Genomic DNA, 27,622 nt, shown 5'->3' with positions numbered 1-27,622 from the left:
ATGGAAATGTATGCGAACAACTGTAGAGTACCATTATTTTACAGAGGTCTTTGATATTTTCTTTATTTGGGTGGGAACGATTCTGGTGGTTCATATAAAGTTTATTCCTCAGAATAATTCTTCGTTTCTAAACATAATTCGACATTATGATAAATAACCAATATTTCATGCCAGCTCCCAGAGAGCTGGCCAAGGGATAAATTAAGTCTTAACAAAAAAGTATTTTCAGTGTCTCTGCAGACCAGGTAGATGAGAGCTAGTTTGTTTTATTGGGAGGGGTGACATCTACAAGATTGTTGAAATTGAATCAAAAGTTTGGAGTGATATTGTGGCACCTGGCTTCGGAGCAAAGAGGTTACCTACTGGAATCATTAGATCCCGAATTGGCACAAAACACGTGTATTGATTCAGGGTTTGGTATAAGGAATTGGCACAAAACACATGTATTGATTCAGGATTTGGTATAAGCACATGCGATAGTTAACTAGGCTGTCCAATTCTGGGTACCTGAAACTTCTGGGGCTTGCCAATCATTGGGGAGTAGGTGAGGGACAATGAAAGCTAGATACAAATAGGAGACTCTGTTAAGATAATTGACATATATCCACTTTACATTTATGGTACGTTTTGTGGGCACGGTGGACGCGTGGATGAGCATTTCACAAAATACAGAACTTCACTTGGAGATAATGCCACAAGTCGGCTCACCAGGACTAAAGGAGGCAGAGGGAGGGAAGTTCGAACGCTCCGAGTATTTTTTTCCCCATAGAATCAAAGGTGGGGGGGGCGGCGGGAGGCGGGCGGGGGCTAGGGCCGCTCCCCTTGCCGGCGGCGCTGGGGCTGGCGGGGCCAGGAATTTGGAGAGGATCCCTGGTCGCTCGGCGGCGCGCGGGTGCGCGTGTGCGCGTGTGAGCAGGCCAGCGAGCCAGCGGGCGGGCGAGTGCGCCGGGTATTGGCAGAGGAGGAGTGGAGGCTGGGCGGCTCCGACTCCCTGACGCCAGCGCAACCAGATCAATCCAGGCTCCGGAGCGAGCGGGCAGGCGGGAGGAGGAAGCGCAGGCCGAGCGACTCTGCTCGGCCCGAGGCGCCGCGAAGGACCCTGCGAGTGCAGTGCCGCGCAGCGCCCGGCGCCCCAACCGGGGCCGCGGGACCACCACTCTCCCGGCCACTCCTGTGCCTGCACGGACGGGCTGCCGCCAACCCGGTAAAACGAAACAGACCCGAACCCAACTTTCTCTTCTGCTGTGTTCCCGCTGTCTCCCCTTGGCGCTCTGGACTTTCCAGTGCGCCGCAGCCTTGGTTGGGGCGGGCGCGGGCCCGCAGGACTGCCGCGGTCCCTGGGGTCGGGCTCGAGCTGCGGTGGGGAGGGGGCTCTTCCCCGCGTGGGGCGGATCGGGGACCCCCCCCCCCCACAATGATGGCGCCTCCCGGCCGCTGGGAGAAACGAACCTGCCACCTTCTCAGCTCGTCCCAACCAGCTGGGCAAGGCTCGACCGGGATCCCCCTCTCGTCTTTGTTGGGTCTGCGGTGGGGAAGCCGCGTTCCTCGGCCGGAGCCTCGCCCCAGCCTCGCCCCAGCCTCGCCCCGGGCCCTACCAGTGGCGGGATCTCCCAGGCCCCCTCCCCCTCTGCCTGCTCCCCGTTTCTCTTTCCCTTTCTACAGCCTGGCCCAGGCCGGTCAGCACGGCCCGAGGGCCCATTGTGTCCCAAGCTGGCCCCGGCCACCCTTGCAGGAGCTGGAGGGCAGCCGTCGGTGCCGCTGCCCTTAAGGTGCTTGGAGCCAATCTCTCACTGTGGGGGACATCCAGTGTCCTGGGACCCTCCGCCTCCTAGACATGTCCCCTTCTCTGCCCCAAGGAACCTCTTGGGTAGAGGTCAAGAAAAGTTCGTACTGAAATTCCTTCTAATTTATTCAAAGATTTGGCGGCGGCGGCGCGTAATTTTTTTTCTCTTCCGCCTACACCCCCTTGCGCCTCCAAGTGTCGTCTCATTCCTTTCCCTTGACCGGATTCGATTGCCTCACTGCAAGCGTATTTGTGAGTTCCCTGTCGAACAACTGCTCATTTACTCTGCTCCCTGGCCTTGGAAGGGTTTCTCGGGGTTGTTTCTGTAGAAGGTGGGGGTGGTGGGTGTGAGACAGAGAGATGTGGGCTTGTTTTTCTAGTTACTTAATAAATATGAAGGCTTAAAGGCAGAGCGATTCCTTGATGTCCTTAGGAAGGGAGGAGGGACAGATGCCTGCCGGATCTCACAACTGCAGTAGCTGCGGCTTTTGTTTATTTGGAGGCGCACACGATTTTTAAATACACTGTGCGAGATAACCGGGAAGGCGCTTCCCTTCCGAAAATGAGGCGCGTCTGAGAACCAGCTCCCGAGAAAGCTTCGTTTTCTAGAGTACTGTGACAACCGGCCCTTTTCTTCCTCCTGGTGGTCTCTGCTTTCCATTGTATCGGAAGTTTTAAAGTAGGTGGAATGATTCAGAAGTTGCACGATTTCTGTGTGTCTTTCCTGTTGCTGACAAGTGCCTTTATTTCGGAACATACCTCTCTCTGCTGGCCGGCCTGTCGTGGATAACATGCCTATTACATTTAGTGACACAATGAGAAATCTGTTCTCTGCCTGTGGGGATCGTTCGCTTTGACGATGATTACCACTTTAGGTTTTATTGGAGGTAGAGGAGCTGTATTGGAACTACCATGGAAAACACACTGAGGCAGAAGCGATCTTTCCTGCTGCAGCATTTTCAGTTAGTATAAATATTTTGCATCAGTGTTAGCGTGATGTAGGTGCCAGGCTTAAATATGCTGTGCTGATTTCAGTGTTTGTCCTCCTCGCCCCCTCCCTCTTTCCTATTTGTAGTTATTTGATATTTCTGTGCAGGTGGCATACGTTTGTATAGTACTGCAGTACTTAGGAACCTGTAACCAGGGTCGCAAGAGATGATTTTTCTAGAGGTGGGTGATGGTGAGGCCGCCCAGGGGTCCAGGCTGGATCGGGTTTCTTCTGCAGGTCAGGATATGTCCTTGCTGTAGTAGCTTTGTCCCCTCCAACCATAGGTATGTAACCAAATCCATTTTTCCTTTCTGCATCATCCTTTGGTTTTATACCCTTGAAGAGTAGGTGACCTTTGCATTAGAAAAAGGACAATTTGAGGCGATTGAAAATGTCTGTACCTGTCCCAGGTCTCCACTGAAAACAAAGATGATTGAACTTTTTACACCTCTTGAAATTTCATTTTCTTTCTGCTAAGTTCATTAGAGCATTAAGCGGAAGTCTCATCTTCCCAAATATATTAACTAGTTAAAAACTACATTTCCGATTATGATTCTGACTTATAGTAATTCTGGGTTAAAGATAAAACTTAATAACTTGGTTAGATTGGAAAAAAATGAATTTGAGTGTAATTAGATGAGTGTATTTAAGCTGCAGTCGCCTGCATGATTGGGGCCAAGCTGTGTGTGTATGAAAGATCTCATTTGTGTAGTCTTACAAGGCTAATGGAGGCGTCCTTGCGGCTTTATAAATAATGTAAGTTGTGTATAATGCAGAGTCTCCGGAGGCAGCAGAGAAAGCATCATTACCAGCCTTTTCAACCTGCTTGAGATCTTAAATTGATTTACAGCACTGAACTGGCGCAAAATGATACATCAGGATGACATGGGGTCAGCCTGTAAAAGTCTATGATGTCAGCCTATTAGTTCAGTCATCATAATTAAACCATATTACAGGGGCAGCTAAGCAGGGGTCTGGCATTATACCTCAGATATGGGTGGTACATAGGTTTTGTTCATGGTGGAAAGGCTGAACCGGCCAGGAATGCTGGTGTTTTTGAAGGCTTACAGCACTCTGAATTTCTGAAAAAAAAAAAATTGATGATACACGCACGGGTGTTCAGTCTGCAGGTAGAAGCAGCTTTCCATGTGGTGGTGGAGAAACGACGCTTGGGAGCTGCTGATTAGGACCTTTGCAGCTCTGGTCCATGTCCCGAATCATGCTTCATGTGGGCTTGAATTGAACTTGGCCTTTGGGACCTTCTAAAATATCAGAGGACCACATACTTCTTATCTCTGATCCTTTTATTAGCACTGAGCTGTATCGATGTATCGATGTATCAGCTGACATGTTATTTTTTTTAACTAGTCATAGTTCCCAGGTCTCCACTGAAAACAAAGATGATTGAACCAAACGCACGAACAATTTAGGGAAAGACCCGAGTTTTTTGCTTAGATTTCTGGCAGTCCCTGTTCAGTCTGTGGGTCATCTAGGGCTGCGCTGCCCAGTAGGTAGCCTTAGCCACAAGTGGGTATTTAAACTAAAATTAATTACAATTAAATAAAAGTACAAAACCATCTTCTCAGGAACACTCGTCACCTTTCAGGTGCTCAGCAGCCACGTGTGGCCCGTGGCTGCCACGTTGGATAATAGTGTATAGAACGTGGTAGGGGCTCCTTTGGACGGTGCTGCTCTGGGATTTGAGTTCTCCTCTTCCTCCTTTTCCGTTCATCGTGCAGCTACTTCTCTGCTTGATACCTCTGCTGATGAGTTTGTGGGGTCAAAAAGAGGAAGAGGTACCCATTGTTGCTACTCGTTCAGGTCTGCTGAGCGAAGCTTCCCGGTGAAGCGAGGTGGACTTTCCCGGGCATTACATTTCTCACTGGTGTCATGGATTCTCATCTGATTTAGAGAAATACTTACAGCTAGTTTTTTCCCTGAGTTTTTACTGTTTCCTCATTTTTATTTTATTTTTTATTTGTATTTTTTTATCCCCATCGAAGGACATGCTTATTGCTTCAGAGAGAGGGGAAGGGAGGGAGGAGAGAAACACCCCTGTGGGAGACAGCTCCCCTACCTTGCCCCCCAACCTCCCAGCTGAGCTCCAGCCAGCTGAACTGTCCCAGCCAGTGCCGTTACCTTTTTTTTTTTTTTAATACTCCCATCTCATTTAAGCCTCAGAACTTTTCTAAGTACTTCTGTAAGTCACATTTTAGAAGTAAAGAAACTGGGTTCGGAATGATTCACTCTTTTGCCTCAGGCTACATAGCTAGTGATTATAAGAGTCTCAGCTTGTAACTATATATGTATGTATTTGTATATATGTACACACACACACACACACACACACACGTTTGTCTAGAATACCCAAAGGATCATTGTTCTGCTGGACTTTATTACTTGAGTATAGGCTTGACTTTGCTTTTATTTTTTAGGCCTTGAGACAAAATTTGTGCTGTTGCGCTCTCCTTGGCTATCTCCTTTTAAGTGTTTGAAAGAAAGGAAACATAGTGTTAATTTGTATGGAAGCAGCACAGAACTGGAAGAATAAATCTGATGGATTTAAAAGTCATGGAGTTCAAAGCCAAATTAGTTTGATCTCTGCTTTTCTGCATAATTCCTGGCACTTTCCCCTCATGTTTTTCCTGTATAACCGCAAGCTGATGGTACTGAAGAAGAACGTTCTAGTAGTTTAGTTTGTCTCATCAAAATTTGTCTTCCCTTGGCTGGTAGATACTGTACCTTGAGATAAGAAAAGTTCATTGCAAATTCCTTCAAAAATTTTTTTTTTACATTTAATGTCTACTTTTGTATAGTCTTACAGTTCAGTTGCTCTTAACTTTTTTTTTTTTTTTTTTTTTTGGTTAGGGCTGTTTAAGAATCTAATGAAACCAGGGATCCTATATGTTCTCACTGCCATCCTCAATTCAGAAATGCTTGTTGGTGGCCCTGGTCAGCCAGTGTGTTCACTTAAGCCCACAAAGCTCACGGTACTCAGGTGAAGAACAACATGGGCTTGCCTTGCCCAGTTCGTTCATAAACACTCAGATTTGTCATTTCCTTTGTAGAGAATAGAGCTATTTAATGTTAAAAGCTGCTTTGAGGACTTTCTAATTCAGTTGGTTCCTATCAAGTTGAGCAATCGCAGGCCCAGAGAAGATGGGTGTCGAAAAGTCACTCATCCTGCCATCGCCAGGAGGGAGAGCCAGGACCTCGTCCTTGTAGTTCAGTTCCCTTTTTTTTGTCGTGTTTTCCTGTCACGCTGCCGAAGCCGGGTTCTAGGCGCACCCGCACACTGTCATTTGGGGAGGGGAGAAATGAGCAACTTTTTGGTATGCTACTGACTTTTCGTACCTAATGTTGTTATGCTGAGTAGGAGTCAAGTCTGACAACTTTAGAGGTAGGTTTTCCCTTTTTTTTTTTCATTTTAGAGATGGAAAAAAATGTTCCGTGCATGATTTAATCAGTGGGATGTTACCAGAAAATGGGTGGTTCGGGATTGTATGAAGTTCACATTAAGTCAGGCAGTTCTATATGAATCTCCTGCCTTGACTTTCAAAAACAAGTTGCATCCTTAACCGAAAGCTGAAGTTTGGGGTGGTTAGGGAAAGAGCTGTGGGGTACTAGGGAGAGAACTGGAAAGATCTCTCTTTCTGACATGGTAGAGAAGTTTGATATTAACGTATGGAATGGCGTTGAGGCTGCTGAAGTGTTCTCTGTAATTGTGCTTGGATTATGTGGTTTCTCTTTCCATTTTTAAAACAATTATTATTACTGGTTTATTATAAAGGATGCACCTCAGGAACAACCAGATGGCAGAGATGCCGAGGGCCAGGTCTGGAGCAGGGGCAGAGCTTCCCTGCCCTCTCCAGGCCTGCCACTGCCACCACACCTGCCACCACACCTGCCACCACACCTGTGTGTCTTCACCAGCCCGGCAGCCCTGGTTTTACTTTGTTACCAGCGTTAGCAGGGTGCGCTCTGGTAGCACATGGTGGCATCTCTGGCCCCAAGCTGAAATCTCTTGTCTCTTTTCTGCTCTTACCTGGTAGGGGAACTGTTTGGTCCAATCTGGTGGTCTGTCTTCTGATTTGCCACAAAAACATCTGAAATTTTTTAATCCCGCTTTCTGGAGTAGCTTCCTTCAGAAAGGAACAGCTATTCAAAAATAGCTAAGCTAGGTAATGTGAATGTACTTACTGAACAGGTAAATTAAAGTCGTCATTTTGGTGTACTTCCATTTAGGATAGTGTACAACTAGTTCTGTAGGCAAAAACCTAATGGTTACAGCTGCTGCTGGCTGACTTACAGACACGAGCAAGCTCCGAAGAAGAGCTTGCTAAAAATCAGATTTTTATACTGGAAACTGCAGTATATGAGCAGGTTAGCATCTTCATAATGTTTGTTACAAGCTAAAATCAGAACTTTAGGGAAGAGTCCCTCTTGGTAATAAAGCAACAAACTGTCTCAGGGTCACGGGAATTGGTACCTGGCAATTCTATCTAATTACTTTTCTGCTTGGCTCCTCTGGTTCACACACGGAGCCTGATTCTCTGATGAGAAGTGAGTCTGTGGTGTGGTAGGTTGGTTCCTAAGTCATTTTCTTGACAACAAGCCCCCATTGAAGGAAACACGTACACACGCTGCAGTTAGTTTCATATCTGTATGCATTTGAGCAAAAAGCAAGTAGATAACTGTGTTGTGTAGGGAAGAGGAGGATGGAGTAGTCTAGCTTTCGAGTTAAAGGTATATTTATAGACATTATTTTAATGCTGTATTTGTAGTTCCCCCTTAATTTTAGGGCCTCTGCACTACACATTTTTCCCCTACAGCCTGAGGTAGTTAGGGTGTAGTTACTCAAACTTTTCATTTACTCACCTCTTTTGTCTGTCTTTTGTGGTTTCTTTGCAGTATTGTTATGCAAAGTGAAGCATTTCAGACCTTTATTGTCTTTTTCTTTCAGTTTCAAACATCGCAAGAAAAAGGGAACTAATTATCTTAAGTATTATAATTAGGCATTGAATTAAATTTTTTAGTTAGGTAAATGCCTGATCTTTTCTTTAGATTGAAAAAATGTGTCATTTTAATGGAAAAGGGATTTTAAACGTGTTCTTATTTGATAATTTTGATTAAGTGTTTAAAAAGTATATGCTTCATTATTCAACGAATATTTATTAGTTCTGAGTGACTGAGTCATTGGTGAGAAGACATGAAAGTGAAAAATTAAATGCACCCTGGTCGGGTGGTTCAGTTGGTTGGAGCTTCATTTTGTGCCCCCAAAGGGGGTTCGATCCCCCGTCTGGCACCTTTGGGAGGCAGCCTCTCATGTTCCTCTCTCACATTGATGTCTCTCCTTCTCCCCCCTCCCCTCTTCACACCCTTCCCCCTCTCTTCCTCTTTAAAATCAGCTGAATATTATCAGGTGAGGATTTTTTTAAAGATAAATCCAAAAAATTTAAATGCGACTACATCATAACAGCTGACACATTCTGGGCAGAGTCCGGTGTGGCGGACTCCCAAGGCAAGGCCTCTGGAGGGAAGCTCTGTCCGGTAGAATTTTCTGCAGCAATGGCTATGTTCCGTACTGGCGCTGTCTGACGCTGCTGCCACAAGCCATGTGGGTATTGAACACTTAAAACGTGGCTAGTGCCACTGAGAACTGCATTTTAAATTTTCATTAGTTTATGGTGAAATAGGCACCTGTGGCCATCCTGTTGGACAGCATAGATCAAGAGACTGGCGAGCAGCTCTCCCTGACCACAGTAGCTATTCATGAGGGGCCCAGTGTGGTGAGGTGGGGGGTGACAGTTTCGGGCGGTCTTACAGTGCCAGGATAAGGATGCGCTGGAAGTCACTGAAGGTGTTTGCACATGCAGTTTGGATTGGTTGGGGTAGAGTCCATATGCCAGGGGATTATGAGAAAGCTGTTTGATTTACGTATCTTATGAGGTGGGTTTTGTTAGTACAAACACACTTGCTGGTTATCTGGCTATAGAAGTAATGGGAGAGACAGAAGGCAGAGATTATTCTTAAGCTTTCAACCTGAGTGGCTTTAAGAATAGGGAAGAACTACCTGTAGAAGGAATAAAGTTTTGTGTGAATGATGTTAGAATCGACGGGTTGAATTTAAGGTGGGGTAGGGGGTATCTAGGTATTCTACAGGCAGGTTGGAGATACAAACTAAGCGGAAGCTTAGAGGAAGGGCTTGGAGCTTTAAGTCTAGATTCCCAGCCGTGCCTGACTTTGGAAATGGTGGTTGAACTTCTAAGAATCGCGGGTGTTTTGAGAGAACGATGAACAGAGAAACAAAAGACTGACGATTGACTCTTCCCTTGAAATCCACACTGAGGAATTAGGAGAAGGGAATGGTGTGTTGGAGGTAGACGGAAGAAGGAACTGGAAGACAGGTGTGGAGTCAGAGGAGCAGTTAAACCAGGAAGCCAAGGGGAGAGAGATTCCAGGACCAGTTTATTTCCAGAAGGGAAACATAAAGTTCACGGTGAAGGAGGAAAGGCCAGGGGGATCAAGCAGATGCAGTGGAGACGTAGTGTGCTAAGACATGAGGACGAGACTCTTCTGATTCCCTCAAGGCACTTATGCTTCCAAAGAGATGAGCCCTCTTGATATTTGAAGGTTGCGGGAAAGAAGTTAATGGACAGAAAACGGAGGTCGGTGGAGTCAGTCCCCAGGTGAGGAAGTAGTAGCTGTGGTAGAGCCAGAGAGCTGCTGGAGAAAGAAGCGGAGGGCAGAGCCTGTGCCAGCGTGTGCCGATTTTCCCAGTAGGGTAGGAGGCAGGTCCCTCCATCGGGATGGGGAGGTGGGGGAATCAGCAGATGGTATTTGGAGGGTTGGAATAGTGGGGTTTTGGAAAAACCATTGGAGACTTCGAAGTCTCAACAGTCGGAGGAAGCCTGGGGGGAAGTTTGATGTGGCCATAAACAAGACTAGGGAATTGTAGCTTCCAGTGTGACCCGGCGGCGTGGAAGTAAGATTGGAGGGAAATGCTGGCAGAGCTGATGGTGGCCGAGGGACAGGAAATTGGTTAAGAAGTGAGGCGCTAGAACCTGGATGTTTGGGTTTAAGCCTGAGCCCCCAAAACTTAACTTGCTTTTCATAACTTTGGGCAAGCCACCTGCTATTAACGTTTGCACCTGCCTTTTCCTCGTCCGAAAAAAGGGTGCGACAGTGCCAGAGTGGGTAACCCCTGATTGATTGCAAATGAAATGAGTTACACTTTCATATTTCATCGAATCTAAGATGCTGCCACCCGTGAGGCATTATTTCATGCCCTCCTGATGGGAAACCTGTTCGTTAGACGTGCCGTGCTGTGTATGATGAGCGTCCTGGTTTTGGAGGTGAAGACAGGAGGTGCGCCTTCCAGTCACTGGAGCCCCGACTCCACAAAGGACGGAGCCCGGGGGCTGGCCTGCAGTAAGCACGCGGAAAATGGTAGCTATTTATAAAAATCAATGTGATTTCAGAGTCTAGAATGTTAATGAGAGAGTATTGGATCCAGTCTAGATAAGGGGGTCACAGGTTACAAGGAGTCTAATGGACTGAATGAATTGAGAAGAAGAGTTAGGCACTGGGAATGCCGGTAATGAAGTTGTGCAATACCAAGTTTGGGAACTTGTAGATGGAGCATTTCCCTGACAATTGTAGATGAAGGTTTTTTAGAAAAGTGTAGAAATTGAACTGAGAGAAGAACGCCTGACAATGCTTTTAAAAAGTTATTTAAATTGCCCAGAGAAGCGATTTTCAACCTTTTTCATCTCATGGCACCTATAAACTAATTACTAAAATTTGGGGGCACACTAAAAAACACATGTTTTTTGCCGATCTGACAAAAAATAGGTACAATTTTGACTCACAATGGATGGCTATTGTTGCTTTGGTTATTGTCCCTTTTTTAATCTAAGGGAACAGAGGTCCGTGCCCCCGACTAAATAGTTAGGTACTGTGTGTTTTAAACATTCTAGTGGCACACTGGTTGAAAATCACTGGCCTAGAGCTTTAAAAAAGTAAGTATTCTGAATTTATCAATGGCTGTGCTTACAGCATTCGTTACTGTTTAAAATTTTTTTCCTTCTTCGTTAGAGTAATGTATGCTCAGTGCAGAAAGATCCTGGCACGGATTCTTGTCACAGTGTCAGGAGGAAAGAGGGGGTTGATTCGTGCCATTTCAACAGTTGGGGAGCTGTTAAGAGCCCTTCCGAAGGGGGCTCCCACGGCGGAGGAAGCCAGAAAGGAAACACCTACAGACTTGACAGCATTTATGTGACCACAAATGACCAAGTACACACTCACGAACACAGTCTTTCAGGTGACAAATTTATAGCAAGTTACTGTTCTTTGTCAGAAATTTGTCGAGTGAATTAGGAACAGTATTGCTGTAGAAACATCGGTCGAGGATGTGAACAAGCAGGTCACAAACCAACAAAATGCAAACCGCTAATAACCATAAAATGTTTTGCTGTGTCCTGGGCCCGACTCTTCAGTGGAATGGGGATGAAGTCGTCTTCTCTTTTCACCTTCTGGTATTACTGTTTGGGAACCAGAAGGTATCAGTCTGGGAAAACTGGCCTTTTCTCATCGGAGGAAGGGAAGCCAAAATTTCCCTGCCTCAAAACAGACGCAGGCATTCCAAGGAGGTACGCTTCAGGGGCCATCAGGTATGTGCAGTTTCTCAGTCGGCTGGCATGAATGAGGGACCTCGGAGACGCTGGTGGTTAGTACAGCACTTGGACGTGAGCCTCCTTCTCCCCTCCCTGAGGGGCAGCACTGCAGTTTGTCATGACGTTTTCGTACTCGTCTGAGACACAGTGACGGCCTTGGAGTATGGATCTGGTGACTGAGACGGACTAGTTTATGGGGCGTTGGAGTGAGAAAAGTTCCCCCGTGCAGTAAAACCTCTTACAAAGGGAGAACCATTTGTAGAGTTAGGCATCCTCATTCAATGTGCTAGATTTTCTCTTACGAATAATGGTCAGGGTTGTTTGTGTGTGTAAAAAGGCTTCACAGCCCTGGCTGGTGTGGCTCAGTGGGTGAGTTGATTAGAGTGTTGTCCTTGTAAACTGGAAGGTCGTGGGTTTAATTTCTGCCCAGGGTGCACACCTAGGTTGTGGGTTCCATTCCTGTAAGGGCACATCTAAGTGGCGACCAACTGATGTCTCTTTCTCTCTCTCCTAAGTATCCCTTTCTCTCTCTCTCTCTCCCTCTCTCTCCCTCTCTCTCTCTCCCCTTCTCCGTCCTCTCTGTAAAATCAAGTGTATTCTCAGGTGAGGTTAAAAAAATAAATTACAAAATTTTAAAAACATACAAAAGGCTCTCCATATGCCGCCATTAAACAGTCTGCTGGTGACTGGTGGGGCCCTTACCTAAATGAGTGCACTGTCTTCACCCAGCAGTAAGTGAGCTCCTACGGAGCCAGTAGACAAACTCAGACTCGTCCGTGTCTTCTGCCTCACCGTCTTATTTCTTTCAAATGGTCTGTAAATACTTCTGAGTGGTACAGGGAGGGCTCGGCACGGTGGCCAGTTACTACCACCCCCCTCCGTAAGTCCTCCCTGGGCTGACTGGAGTCGGGACCCTAAACTGGGGTCAGACCCATCCCTCAAACTCTTTAAGCTGAGTTGGGGAGAGAAGATGAGCTCCGGGAAGATGAAAGGAGTCACGATGGTGAAGTGAGGGCTGCTTTACAAATGATACATTCGGCCTTGTTCAGGCCCAGGACAGTCGATTGTATACAGCTTGCCTCTCAGCAAGCACCGCCTCCTGTTCCGCTTGTTGTCCATTGCTGGCTTTGCAGTCTGGTGTCATTAGTAACAACCTCTTCTTCCCCGGGTTTGTGTGCTTCTGTGTAGGTTGCTCAGGCTTGAGGGAATGTGTGAGTGGTTTTCAGTGTTTTTCTGTTAACTGTGAACAAAATTAACTTATTTAAATGATTGGCATCCGAGCCCCATTTACAACATGTATTCTCATTTATTTTTAAATCCTCACCCAAGGATATGTTTATTGATTTTTAGAGAGGGAGGACCGACGGAGGGAGGAAGGGAGGGAGAGGAAGGGGGAGAGGGAGAGAAATGGAAACATCCTGTATGCGCCTCCACTAGAGACCATCTGCCACCTGGGTGTGTGTCCTGACCGGGGATTGAACCTGCAACCTTTTGGAGTATGGGGTGACGGCCAGTTCTCCAGCCAAGTGGGCCACCTGGCTCCGGTCCGCACGTATTTGCATTTAAACATGAAGAGCTTTGTCTTGTTAAATTGCACAGGTGGAAATGTTGCTTTATGTTGCCAAAAGCATCCTTTTGAAAAGGTGCATCCCCACTGTGGGGGTTCTGCTTTTTATTAAGCCGATTTTAATCAGTTCAGCAGGTGTTTCATGCCTCCCTACTGTGAGTCCAGTCCTGCGCTCTGTTTTGGGAAGAACAGAGAGATGTACGTGGTTTCCGCCCAAAGAAGCACTTTTCCTGGTAAGGGAAGGCTGTGAAATGACAGGTCATTGTTATTGGTGTTCTATCATCTCAACTAGAAAGTGTTTCTCTTATAATTGGGAGAGTGATTATGTAAACTTTGGTTTTTAGAAGTTATTTTGTTTTTCTAAATAACAGATTTGTGTACTGGGAAACGGACTGGGCCAAATGGCTCTTGAGTTATTTGAGTAGTACAGAACATGTTTTGGGTAAGATTCACTAAGAAACTTGAAGGATATTTGAATTGTTAACTTTCTGTTAGGTTACCGCACTTTGTAAAACAGCTTTATTGTTTAATAAAATAGTATATTCCCACTCATACTATATTCACCCAGAATTAGGTCATATATTCCAACCCTGTGTACAGAAATACATTTCTCTGAGAATCCCAGGTCAGTGATATTCCATTCTGAACAAAAACACTTTCAACAATTTTTTCTTTATAAAAAGATAAATCTTGCTACCTTAGTCATAATGCTGTCTTTTGAAGCCTTGTAGGCTAAACCTCTTACTTACATTCAGTTTTTATTTGTTTTGATATTGGGGTTTTAAAATCGAAAATGGTAATTGATTATTTAAAACACTGGTTTGCTGTCTTGCAGTCCCCCCTCCTAGCTCATTCTTCACAACAACCACTTGCTCAGTTTTGTCTGCTCCTTCCAGGCCTTTGAAGATGCATGTATACTGCACATGTACAGGTTTTGTTTCTGTTTCTGTTTTTAAAATGAGATTGCACTCTGTACACTGGTTCTGCAATAAAAAAAAAAACTGAGCAATTGTGGTATGCTTTTCTTTCCGTGTTAGACATGAAAGTCTGTCTTTTTTTTTCTTTTGTAACAGTTACCTCATTGTCGGATGTACCATAATTTATTTAATCATTCCCTTATTGGTAGACATCTGGGTTATCTGGAACGTGAATAATGGTGAGACTAGATGAGGCTGATCTGAGGACCCTGCTTCCCTGGAGCTCGCTTGGGTCCTGGCTGTTTTCTCTTCTAACCTCATACCATAGAGCTGGAGGTGTGGGAGTCCTCTTCATCGGCACCCCAAACCTTCCTCCCGCCAGCCTCCGTAACAGCACTCGGCTCTGACGATCAGTCAGCTTGTACCAGTCACTTCCCTTCACTTGCTGCCCTCATTCACCCTCACTCCTCCAGGATTGTAGCTTCTGGCCCTCATTCTCTCCGAGCTGCGCCTGTTGATCGTCCTTAACCTTTGACCCCAGCTACTATACTCAGTCGCATAGTCCTATATCGTGGGGTTCTTCGTTTCTAAAAATTCAACAGATTTCCCCCAGATGATGGTTAATTATTTTCTTTCCTTACACATGCAGGAAAGTGTATTTGTTCATGGCTCTGCCTTCAGGATGTAGCATCCAGAATCTGACCCCTTCTGCCACACCAATCCACGCCTTCATCATCTCGAAGTGTATCAGATGTTCGATGTAGCTTCCTAACTGGTCTCCCTGCTACGTCCTACTCCCATCCTTTCTGTCTGTCCTCAACCCAGCCAGCCCTGGTGGTCCTGTTGAAACTGTCAGTCAGATCCCACTTCCCTCTCACATCTCCCAGTGGTTCCCAGTCTGGGTCTAGAGCGCAAGCCGGCAAGTCCCTGCAGGCCCCTCTGCCTGCTCCCTGCACCCCCCCCCCCCCCGCCCTCATCCCCTGCTCCTCCCTTCTCTCCCTTCCTGCCCCACTGGACTCCCTGCTCTCTGAGCACTTCAGCCCCACTGTTGCCTCCGGGCCTGGCCCTCAGCTGTTTGCAGGGTGCTGCTCCAGAACCCACGTGGCTCGGCCCCTCTCTTTCCCAGGCTTGTGTTCGAGTGCCTTCCATAACCACTGGAGTGTAGGTCTCATGAAAGCGTGGAATTTCTAAAAATTGCTCTGTGTGTGTGTTTTAAGAGGTAAGGAGGGAGAAAGAAGAGAGAAACGTCTACCCATTGCCTCTCTCTCGCATGTCGGACTGAACCTGCAACCCAGCGTAGGAATCAAACCAGCAGCCATTCACTTTGCCGGACAGTGCCCAACCCTCTGAGCCACACCGGTCAGAGCTAAAAATGACTGGTTTTGTCTCTCTTGTTCAGTGCTGTGTCCCCAGTGCTGGGAACAGTGTCTGACACAGCATAGGTGTCTGTTAAATGAATTGAATGACCATGGTTTTTACTGGCTTTATTTTATTAAAAGATTTTATTTATTTATCTTTAGAGGGAAAGGGAAGGAGAGAGGGAGAGAAACATCAATGTATGGTTGCCTCTTGTGTGTCCCCTGCCACGAGCCAGGAACTGGCCTGCAACCCAGGCCTGTGCCCTGACTGGGAATTGAACCACGATCCTGTGGTTCGCAGGCCCGAGCTCAATCCACTGAGCTACACCAGCCAGGGCGTACCGGCTTTATTTTAAAATCACTTAAAAAATAAAGTGAGAAATTCACTGAACAGATAAAAACTAGGACAGAAAATGTGCGTTTTTCCATATATATATATATAACAGTAAAATTAGCTTTCTTAGTTGTGGAATTACTCCTCTTAATACGGTATGTCTTTGAGCATGTTATAATCCTCAAATCATTGTCACATATTTATCTTTAATCTTTGTAACAGCCCCGTCGGGGTAGGTAGTGGAATCAAAACTTTGTGGAAAAGAGGATTGAGGCTCAGAGAAGTGCTGTTTCGTGGCTCAGCTCCTGAGTGGAAAGTCGCCATTCAAACCCGCCTCCTAATCCAAGAGGGGGACTCTTGTTTTCTCATTTAGAAACATCTTCGCACGCCAGAGGCCTTGGAGGGGTTTTATTTTGAAAGTCTGGAGAACGGCCCCAATTTCTGACTCCCGATTTAGTCTGCCTTTTGTTTCCAGTTTGAAAGTACATGGTTAACTTGAAAGTTCCTGACAATGACAGAGCAACAAGTTTTATTTCTCTCACCTGTGGAGGAAGTGGCCTCCACCCAGTTTCACTGAATTAGGAGGGAAGTGATTTTTTCAAGTGATAAAAAGAAATAAAATTCCATGCTCTTCCCAGAGGAGGAGTTCAACAATTGGGAGAATGGTGTGAGACCATATGTTGGTTTGTAAAAGGATATAACTTGTAAAGATGTTTCCTTTGATGCCTGTGATGGATATGGATGTGTTTCCCTTCTAGAGGATCCAGATTAAATTATTCAATTAAGCTCGGAGCTGAAGGATCTAAATATAGGGAGAGGGTTCAGGCTGTCCTGCCTTGTGCTGGTCGGCTCAGCCCGACAGATGTGCTTTCTTGCAGTCATAAACAGCACCTGTGAGATCAGTGGAGCAAAAGAAAAATGTTCCAAAAATGAAATAGAGCAGGGTTTTTTGTTTTTTTTTTTAATAAAGGGGGAGGTTTCTCCTCCTCTGGCCTCTTCCATTTTCATCTGTGAATTTGACATTTGAATTTTCTTTAAACCTGATTAATAGACTCTAGTATCTGTTCTGGTTTAAAATGTAAGATCCACCATATACTAGTTAGCATATGGCCTCGAGAAAATTGTTTTAACCTGTGATCCTCAGGTTTATTAGTAACATTGAGATAATGATACAGACCTTGAAGGAACTGTCCTGTAAGGACCGTCAGTGAGATGTTTGTAAAGACAAACAATAGAATGCTTGCGTAGGTAATAGCTCACACGAACTTCATTCATTTGTTCATGATGAATCATTCATCACTGGCCACTTATGGAAATTTACCACACTTTGCAATCTGTAAAATTGCTGTTTTGCGTAGCGGTGACGCAGAGAGTTGTTTTTTCGAAGAGACAACGCCTGTAGACTTTTCCCCTCTTGTAGTCAGTAAAATTAAAACTTAAAATGCCTCTGGTCTTTGGTATTCTGTGTTTGAGGAATGCACTTAACAGGTCAGTGACTCAGTACAATTTTTGAGTTGAAGTGACTCAAAGTTTATCAGGGTGAGGTCATTAGGACCAGGCTGTCTCGAAAGGCTGTCATGTGCTGAAGGACAGGTCTCCATTACAAGCATGGATTTCAAGAACGGAGAATCAAGTGGGATTAAGGAATTGTCGTACAACTTGTAGAAAAGTGGCAAGGAGATGCAGAAGGAAGCCAGGTTGGTTTGTCGAAGTTGTTGAGAACAGTAAGAAAGCCTTGAAGTGCCTTCAGTCTGCTTAACTCGACAAATAGCCACCTGGTGAAACAAGACAGAACCGACACTTGCTGTTCTACGTGGGATCTCTGTGCCTGAGAAGAGTGCCCCAGTCCACCCTCGAAGCAGCCCGGGTTGGTCGGGGAGGAAGGACGGACTTGAGTGTGCAGACAGGGCCCAGAAGAATGTGTCTGAAAGGATTTTCTAACACAGTGAAGCTGTGTTCAATAGCACACTTGGCACAACTAAATCTGTGAGCTACATGCGGTTCTGTCCTTGGGGACACATGTAATTGTGACATCCGTACATCCCTTGCTTCACTTCCATCAAGGGGATGCTATTTTTGAAATCACTGGGCTGAAATGTCGCCACTCGCCACGGACTTACGAGTGGTACACCGGAATTCAAAGTTATTTCGGTGGTCCTTTTTCACCCCGATTCCTGAGATTCCCATTCACTTAACACTGTTGGGAGACCACATCACAACTCTTGGCAGCTTGTCGAGTAAGTCACACCTGAGGGACAGCCAGGAGGACATGTTTTAGAGGCAGCAGTGCCTGCCTATTTGCATTACTGAACAGAGGCTTTTAAGAGCTTGGCCTCTCTTCCACCTCCAGCCACTGATTTCTCCATACTTGGGAGATTAATCTCTGAAAAAAATTTAACGAGAAAGTGGCAGACTATTGTGTTATCAATCACATGTTTAGAAAGTTGGGAAGAGGCTCTGTAAGGTGAAATTTGACTTCCTGGCACTGGTCATAGCAGGACTTCACAGCAGAAATCTCTCTCTTTTTTTTTTTTGGTTATTGGCAGAATTCTTCTGTGACCTCCGGTGGATCTTCATGTTGCTTTCTTGCATAGGAATGCTGTTTACGTTTCCTTTTCTGAGGACTCGGTCAGAGTAGAGTTCTTTTGGCCCAAGCAGTGAAGTAGGTTGTTTCAAAAGTGCTTTCAAGTCTGTAGTGAAAGAAATGGAGAGAGATTTTATTCAGCATCACTTTCTTCTTGTTCTAAGATTCCCCCCACACCTTATTCTGGTTGGTGGTGGGCTACGTTTGGTTAGGTTCTGGACCTGTTTGAAGTGGAGCCATGTTGAAACCCGGGCTCACTGCTCCTTTAAAAGAGGAAAAAGGAGTGCAGGGCCCTTCACCTGTTTTCTTCCACAATACAAATATTTCAAAACCGACTTAGTCCCTAGTCAGAATGACAGGGGGAAAGAAACATTTGAACAGATTATGTATTGAAACCAAATCACGGAGCATTGTTACTTCGGGGTGTTTTCTGAGACTCAAATGCCTTGTACCTAGAGAAAACCCATCTGTGTCTTTAGTCATTGTAATGGCACTATACTTATGTAGCAAGTCGTAACTGCCCCCCCACCCGTTTTCCTTGAAAGTAGATAGACAGGTATCGTTTTCCTTAAGGATCTGCACAATATAAAGTCTTCCATGCTTTTAATAGGAACGGTTTAGAGTTGGCACCACATAGAGTTGTATTCTATTTGTTCCCGAGTGTTGTTTCCGTCTGTCTTCATTATGCAATAGGAGCCCCCCCTTGTCCATGGGGGATACATGCTAAGACCTACCCCCCCCCTGCCCCGCCCCGGTGGATGCCTGGAACGCCAGGTAGTACCAAACTCTACATATACTATGTTTTTTCCCTGTACATACAGGCCTATGATAAAGTTTAATGTAGAAATTAGGCACAATAAGAGAGGAACAACAGAACTATTGTAATGATATACTATAACAGANAGCATTGTTACTTCGGGGTGTTTTCTGAGACTCAAATGCCTTGTATCTAGAGAAAACCCATCTGTGTCTTTAGTCATTGTAATGGCACTATACTTATGTAGCAAGTTGTAACTGCCCCCCCCCCCCGTTTTCCTTGAAAGTAGATAGACAGGTATCATTTTCCTTAAGGATCTGCACAATATAAAGTCTTCCATGCTTTTAATAGGAACGGTTTAGAGTTGGCACCACATAGAGTTGTATTCTACTTGTTCCCGAGTGTTGTTTCCGTCTGTCTTCATTATGCAATAGTAGCCCCCCCTTGTCCATGGGGGATACATGCTAAGACCTACCCCCCCCTGCCCCGCCCCGGTGGATGCCTGGAACGCCAGGTAGTACCAAACTCTACATATACTATGTTTTTTCCCTGTACATACAGGCCTATGATAAAGTTTAATGTAGAAATTAGGCACAATAAGAGAGGAACAACAGAACTATTGTAATGATATACTATAACAGAAGTTATGTGAATGTGGTCTGTGTCTCTCAGCACATCCTGTTGTTCTGTGCTCACCTTTTTACTTAAAAGAAGCATCTCCCCACCTCTCTTTGGCATGTCTGGTTGTTAGCATCACTGCCCTTGTGTTTTGGGACCGCTAAGAAGTAAGATACGGGCAACTGGAACAAGCACTTCGACGCCTCTATGGTGGATCTGGTAACCAAGACGGCTCCTCAGTGACTAGTGGGTAGGGAGTGTGTAGAGCGCAGAGGCAAAGGGATGATTGACGTCCCAGGTAGGATGGAGCAGAAAGACACACAATTTCATCAGGCTGCCCAGGACAGTGCACAACTTAAAACATGGATCGTTTATGTCTGGAATGTTCCGCTTAGTACTTTCGGGCCACGGCTTACCATGGTGGTAACTGTAAGAGCCGATGCAGGGTGGGGTCTCCTGTCTTGATTATCTCGAGCACTGCTCATAGCCTCGTTTCTCCGTAGGGAAAGGTGACTGCGTGTGTGGCTTCTGCTTTGTTCTGCTAAGCTGGTTTGTGAACTGCCTGCTGTTCACTTCTAAGTAATAGGTGCCATGGATTTACCAAAGTTTGCAAGTTCCCAGTCCTTCAGGACTTGGGATTAATTCTGTAGTCTGATTTTAGTTAGGCCTAATGAATATGGTTAGGATCCCCACTGTCTATTTTGTGAATTCTCCATTTTGCGCTTACAGTAAAGCTCATTGCGGTTCTTGGTTTAATTACGGATTGTTCTTTATGTTTTAAACTATTGATTGGCATTGACTATCTGGAATATTTTTCTTTGAGGCCTTCATCTTTTTAAGCATTTTTAAAATCTTGATCTGTAGTGTCTATTGTGACTCTTTGTATTTTCACGTGCCAGGAATTTTTAGGGAATCTTTGCTTTATCCTCCATGCAAATCATGATCTGTTTTGACAGTTTTGCCTTTGCTAGTGTCAACCTTAAAAAGTAAACAGCAGAGGTTATGAAGGAACAAGTGAATTTACCCAGGAATAGCCCAGGAGTTACAGTGTGGGACAAGCAAACTGTGGTGAACCGCAGGCAAATCTGGACAACAAAAGAGAGGAGGGTGCTTTTATATAGGAAGGGAAGGAGTTGGGAGGGGCAGTTTTGAGCAGAAGTTCATTGGAGGAGAGCTAGAGTTTGGGGTTGTGGTGGCTTCTCATTGGCTGAGTTGTTGCTGGGCAAGGAGAAAATCTTCCTCCTTCTTTCTGGGATATTAAAAGTAAGCTTTCTCCTGCTGGGATATGTAAAATGAGTGAGAATGAGTGGTGTGTGTGAGAGAGCCCTCCCCACCTCTGATTTCAGTGAGAATTTCCTTTATTCATCAGTCACAGTAGGAGTGCCTATGGTCAGCATGGTGCCTAAATGAAATTGAGTAAGTTCAAAATAGTAGTCCATTTTGGAATCATGAAAAATTACCGGACAGATCCTCTGGCATGTTCATTTTGGGGCCCTTTTTGATATTTTAATTTAGCCGTCCATCTCAGGAGGCCAGAGGTCTCACCCAGGCTTAATGTGTATCTAAAATTGGATGTTAGGATAGATGACATATACCTTTTCATGATACTAATTGATATGGCCACCAGTAAAATTTTACAACATGAACTGGGGTCTTCTACATCTCTGGAGCATGACGGCGATGTTTTAGATACAAAAGGTACAGAACCACAAAAACCATACAGTCTGCCTGTGATTTCTCTGAAACCCTGCTGTGGCTCTCTTTGGAAGCTCAAGTTCTTTTATTTACAAGATCATCTGTTTAAGAAGAAAGCTAGTGCTGTAAGTCAGGAAATATGCACACAGTTTATTTACTTACTTGGAAATACTTGTCTGCCCAAAAAGGATCAAACGTGGTTTTTTTTTTTCTTTTTAATTCTGACTGGAGGATGCTCATTGATTTTAGAGAGAGGGGAAGGAAGGGAGACCGAGGGAGAGAAACATTGACTGGTTGCATCTCCTATGTGCCTGGACTGGAAACTGAACCTGTGACCTAGGTATGTGCCTTGACTGGGAATTGAACCCATGACTTTTCCATTTACAGAAGGACCCTTCAACCAACTGAGCCACACCAGCCAGGGCAGAATCAAACATTTTTATAGAAAGATAATTTTTTATAAAGTTGTCTATTTTTTTCTTAAATAACTCATCTAACTGTTAACCATTTTCAAAGTGAAACCTGTAATTTTAGTTCCTTGATTCTTTCGATCTTTATTCTTTGATGTTTTTCCATTTGAATGGAGGTAGAGTAATGAGCCAAAGAACAAGAGGTGAATTTTAAAAAGTGAGTTGCTTGCTTTGTTGAAAATAGATCATTTATCTTCTGTCACTTACTTTTTTGAAGGTACTAGGAGTCTGGTTTTTTCCTGAGGCACTTTTTGGAGCCTATACTTTATGTTTATTGAATAATTTAATTATTCTCAATGTTTAATGGGATCGTTTATTTTGTCTGGCTCACTGAACTCCATGCCAGTGCAAGCTGGTGAAACGGCCTACTCTGAAGCTGCAGAGGGCGTTTGGTCATTGTAGCTGTCTCCTCTCCTTCTCAACCCTTTGTTAAGGGGGCTTGGAGAGCAACGCTCGGTGGCTGCCCTCCCCTCCTGCCTTCTTAAAACATGTATCTTCAGACACAAATCAGAATAATTTCCTGTTAAAACTTTGTGTGGAAAACTGGAATATGAAGGGCAGTGGACGGCAGACAGTATACTTTGTTGACATTCACACAGTTGGATAATTACGTGCTGCTTTACTAGATGAAGCCAAGAGGAAGAAAATGCCCACTGTTGTGCAGTTGGCTAATTGGGCTTCCTTTAAATACAAAGCGAGTTACACAGCAGTGAAAGGTATTTTAGATTTTTTTTTTGCTTTCTTCCTTTTAACATTAAGGAATACCACCTAAGTTTCTGAATGAAATGTCTGAGTGCAGAGGCACATTTGCTCACTGGGCCTCTGGCGGTGCTCACAGAAATCCCTCCCAGCCGGGAGAGAAGGCCAGGCTGTTGATATCTCGGTAGAGTTGGTGTGTGGCTTGAGCTCGTGAAATTGAGTTGTATTGTTTTGTAATTAGTAAATTACATATAGAGGCTTTAAAAAATTTAAGTTATACATTTGCATTAAAGAGTGTTTGGAAAGTTTGTAAAAATAGGAGAAAAAGATATCACTAACTTTCCAAAACACAGCCACAGTTTGTTATATTTACATATTTGTTTGTTCTGTGTTCTGCTTAAGGTTTTTTTCAAGTGACTGTGCAGCTTTTATGAACATAATTTTTAACAGTTATTTAAGTCTATTGAGTGAATTGTACATATATAGCTTACATAACTATTTTCCAATTATTAGGGTTTTTTTCCCCTATAATAAATAATGCTCTGATGAAAATCTTTGTACAAAAATGTCTACTTTTTCTAGTTTGGGATCTTTTCCTAGAGTAACTTTCTAAAAGTGAAGTTTCTGGAACAAAGATCTCAATATTTTTAAGGCTTCTTGCCTAGATGAATGCTATGTTTTGTCAGTGTGAAATGTTTGTGTTTGGAGAAGAGGGAAGGAAATCTCTGTTTGCTGACTCATGTTTTTATTTTGCACTTTAAACTGATAAGGCCACTTAACTTTTGACATAAACTAAAGCAGGAAGTACAAAAAGGGGCAGGAAGAAAATGAGCTGTCTTGCCAAGGCCATGGTATCATGGGCTCATTTGAATTCCTAATGGGAGGCAGATGATTTCTTTGACCGTATATTAAAAAAATGCTTAACTCAGTAAGGTAAAAATGAGCGATCGTCCTACCTTTGTGTTCATCTGTGCCCATTTGTGGACAAAGGTTTACAATCTCGTCGCTTTAATTTTCGTGAGTGGCGTCGAGACCTTCACACCCTAACTTGCTCCTGCAGTGTTTGGAGGCGGTAGCTTTTGTTTCTGTTTTTTGTTCTCGGTGTGGAGAAGACTTCCTGTATTGGGGACATCACCTTAGCAGCCTTCCTAAACCAGATCTAATAATGCCGATGTTCTGATTTAAAACCAGCCACTTATCTGCAGGACAAGATGGATCACTGGCCCTTCACATCAGCCAACCACCTTGAACTTACCTGTCGAAACGAGCAATTTAGAAAAGTGTTTTTGAAAGCTTGAGGCTGTACAGCAAGACAGCATGGGCTCAAACCCTGGCTCCACCATTCAGCCCTGTGCGTGAACTTGGGGTTGGGTTATTCAACTTTTGTGCATCTCACTTCCCTTACCTGTAAAATAGAGAGGCTATGGTAGCGTTCGCTTCCCAGGATTTGTTGCAAAGACTAAACCCTCCGTAGCTGGGAAGTGCGCGGAACAGGTGTCAGGCGGTGGTCCCTGGAAATGTTAGCGCTGTCGTTTCACAAAGTTCTACACACCCATCCTTTCAGGCCTGTCTGGTGGGTCCTTGTTGGGAGAACTTCCTGAAATCCCTGGAATTAATCGTTGTCTCCTTTTACTCTGTGTGTTATACCTGTTTTAGAGTGTTTGTCACACAGTATTGCAGTTGCACACTGGCTTTTGCATGAGAACCGAGCTCCTTCAGCACATGGACCTCGGTGCTGCACCGTGCCAGGTGCCGGGCGGGAGCTCGGGACAGTGAATGTCCGTGTGAACAGGTGAAACACAGGTCTGAAATGCTGGTTCTTAATCTCTCCCTGCCCCTCCGCACGCTTACTTTTTTGGGTAGCAAATCCGTCAGGGATAGAGTTTGCAGTAGCCCCTGGTGCTGTTGGAATACTCTCCTCCCCTCTATTCGAAATTCATTGGCTACATTATGTGAAAAAGCAGTTTGGGGAAGAGAAGGAAATGACATGTAGAATAAGAGGAAATCTATTCCCTTCGTAAATTGTGACTAGAGAGGACTAGATAGAAGTTGTCTTTCTTGTTCTGTTACAAACCTAACCTTTAGTAAGTGATCATTTCAGTAGGTACATGCTGACCAAGCGTGACTTTTGATACTAGCATAATTTTGTTTCCTGTTTCCTTTTCTGTTAAATGAAAATAATACCAGCTTGAAAAGAACCGGTAAATTTGGGTAAAACTCTTTACCCTCCCTCCCAAAAAAGGAAACAACTGACTCCCTACACAGTCTGTTGAATAATAATTGTATTTAATAACATTCACACTTAATATTGAACAAAGTTCAGGCTCCACATTTGGCCTTCTGATTTCTTCCGGGAGCTAAATTATGCATTAAACATTTATTGAGAATGTGCTGTGTGCCAGGCACAGGGTTGGACTCAGAGACAGGAAGGGGAAGATTGAATTCCTCATTTTCTTCTCATGAGAGACGTGTCAGTGACCACAAAGCAGGAATAGACAGACATGCGCAACTTGCTGTGACCCCTGTTCATTATCGTTACCTTTTTTAACTTCTGGGCATCAGTAATTTCCCTCTTTCATTCATTATTGGTAGTCTGTGCCTTCTTTTTTCTTAACCAGTTTTCCTAGAGGTTTATCCAGTTTCATTAGCATTTTCAAAGAACCAAGTTTGATTTTTGTAGGTTTTCTCTATTATGCTTTTCTTTCTTTTTTTAAATCTCTGCTCTTATTTTCTTCTACTTTCTGTGGAATTAATTTACTGTTTCTTGTCTTTCTTGTGGTGGATATGTAGAACATTAGTTTTCAGCCCCCCCCCCACCCTTTTCTAATATGTACATTTAGGAATATACACTTCCCTTTAAGTACGGCTTGAGCCACATCTCACAGGTTTTGATTTGTCGTATTTTTATAATCACTAAGTTAATAGGTTTTCTAATATCCACTGTAATTTCTTCTTTAATCCATAGGTTATTTAAATGTGTAATTATTTTTAATAACAAAAATTGTATTTAATTTTAGGACATATTCTGTATGGTTTGGGTATGTATAGAGATTTGTTGCATGCCTCATTATACGGTCATTTTGGGTAGACATTTCACGTGTCTTTGAAAGTGTTGTGCATTCTACATTTGTTGGGTACAGCGAAATATGTATGTGAATTGGATCGAGTTTTTCAGTGTGTTGCTAATCTTCTCTATCAATTGATTTTTATTCTGTGATGTTACTGTGTAAATCTTCCACTAGATTGTGGGTTTGTCTCTTTGCAACTTTAATTCTGTTGGTTTTATGTGTTTTGAGACTGTTACTACGTGCATGCAAATTTGGTATTCGTGATGGGGACAGTGATATATTCATAGAGGATCAACTCTCTTCACATTGTAGAAGGTTTCTTTTCACCTCTTGTAATGTTTCTTCTTTTAAAATCTGTTTTGTCGGATTGGGTAGCTCTGCCAGCTTTTGGTTAGAATGTGATAGGTATCCTTTTCCATTCTTTTTCTCTCTGCCTTTCTCTGTGCATTTAACGTGTCTCTGGTAAGTGCACTGCAATTAGGTGGTGCTCCCCATCCTCACCCTGTCTCTGACTTAATTTAATCTGTTTATATTTAAGTAATTGCTGATACTTTGGGGATTAGGACTAAATCGTGTTGGTTTTAATTTTTCCCATCCATTGTTTGCTCTTTCCTCCCGCTTTCTTAGATTCTTTGTATTAGTGCTGTTTTAAAAAATAATTCCTTATTTTTAAACTCCTATTATCTTTTAATAGTTTTTAAATTATTCTTTCAGTGGTTGCTTTATTATGACATGGCTTCAAAACTTATATCAATAATATTAATTTAATTCTTACCATAGCCTGGGTAATACCAGGACCTTAGAACACCAACTTCATTTAGCCCTTTCTGCCTTTTTTTTTTTTTTTTTGGTCATGCATTTTAATTGTATTTTTAAACACCAAAGAGGTTCCCATTATTGTTTTGTCAAGTCAGTATTAATCTAGACTTACCCTTATTTACGCTCCTGCAATTCTTCACTCTTCATTCTTTTCTACAGTTCCTTGCTCCTTTCGCGGGTCTTTTCCCCTGTGCCTGATGAATTCCTGCTGGAAGCCAGGTTTCTCGGATTTTGTTTGTTGGAAAGCATCTTTACTTCGCAGTGATTTCTTTGCATGATTTTCCCACCAAGTTAGAGACTTCTAAGTTACCAGCCATTTATTTACATTTGGCTTGCTAATGTATTATTTCATCGTCTTCTTGTTTCCATTGTTTCTGTCGAAATGTTGGCTGTCAGCCTTATTGTACGTACTTTAGAATAATGTCTTTGAAGGACACGTAGATTTCTTTATATTCATCCTTCTTGGCATGTATAGGGCTTCAAGAGTCTGTGGCTAGATGTCTGTTGTCAGTTTTGGGAAAGCCTTGGCTGGTATCTGCAAGTGTCGCCTCCATCAGTTTGTCCTCCTCGTCTCCCGGCACCTTGATCCAGTTTGTTATTGAGATGATTCTAGGTTGTGATTCAGTATAAAACTGGCCCGTGTCATGTTTGCCGTTATGGATCTGAATTGAAAGTCTATAGAGTATTTACCAGGGCCTCCTCCTCAGCAGGGCCTCAACCCTATTTTTTTATGAATCTGCTGAAATGCCTGCTTGGTTCTTTAGCCTCTTTTAACGTGGCTACTAGGCCTCTGGCTACTCATAGCCTGGGCTTTGCAAATGCCTTGAGAAGAAAAGCAGTGAAAAATGTTCAGCTCACTTCATTGCTTTTTCCTTCTCTGTTGTCTTGACCCCTTTGGACTGGAGTACCTTGGTTGCTCTTTGGTGCCTTTAAAAAGTGAGACTTCCCCACCTCCATCCCCAGACCCGGTTGGCTTGCATTTTATTCAGCCTTCGTAGTTATTTTTAGGAGGTTGGTTTGATATATGCTACTGCATCTTAGCGGAGTTTGTGTAACGTTACCCTCTTTTAATCTTTCTCACCTTCCGTGTTTGCATCGGAGGAAGGGCCACTAGAAGGTTGAAAGGAGACAGCACGGCTGGAGAATTTAATGAAGTGTGTGTTCACGGACATCCCTTCATCCATGTCCATGAAAAGTAGACGTGAAAAAGTGCAAAGTGAATTTTTTCCCTTACCTGCAGGCTTGTTCACTGAGTAAACACCCTAAAATGCAGCTACATTTTTGTGGTAG

General features: G+C 44.0%; 1 protein-coding gene across 3 annotated transcripts in view; it reads left to right on the top strand.

The window, feature by feature from the left end:
* The first annotated feature begins 1,131 nt into the window (after nucleotides 1-1,131).
* Nucleotides 1,132-27,622, top strand: part of SMAD1 (SMAD family member 1) — a 61,205-nt gene continuing 34,714 nt past the window's right edge. Inside the window, exon 1 of one of the 3 annotated variants that reach the window (XM_037058455.1) lies at nucleotides 1,132-1,204. The gene's annotated coding sequence lies outside the window, so the exon portion shown is untranslated. Of the gene's footprint in view, nucleotides 1,205-1,766; nucleotides 2,036-2,123; nucleotides 2,463-27,622 lie in introns of those variants that run through there. The other 2 variants (XM_037058456.1, XM_037058457.1) reach the window with 2 other exon arrangements.

The sequence above is a fragment of the Sturnira hondurensis genome, unplaced genomic scaffold (genome assembly GCF_014824575.4).
Source record: "Sturnira hondurensis isolate 20B ecotype Veracruz unplaced genomic scaffold, ASM1482457v3 Scaffold0010128, whole genome shotgun sequence".
Classification (NCBI taxonomy): domain Eukaryota; kingdom Metazoa; phylum Chordata; class Mammalia; order Chiroptera; family Phyllostomidae; genus Sturnira; species Sturnira hondurensis.
Note: the sequence above shows the minus strand (reverse complement) of the source record. Positions and strands in the feature narration are given on the sequence as shown.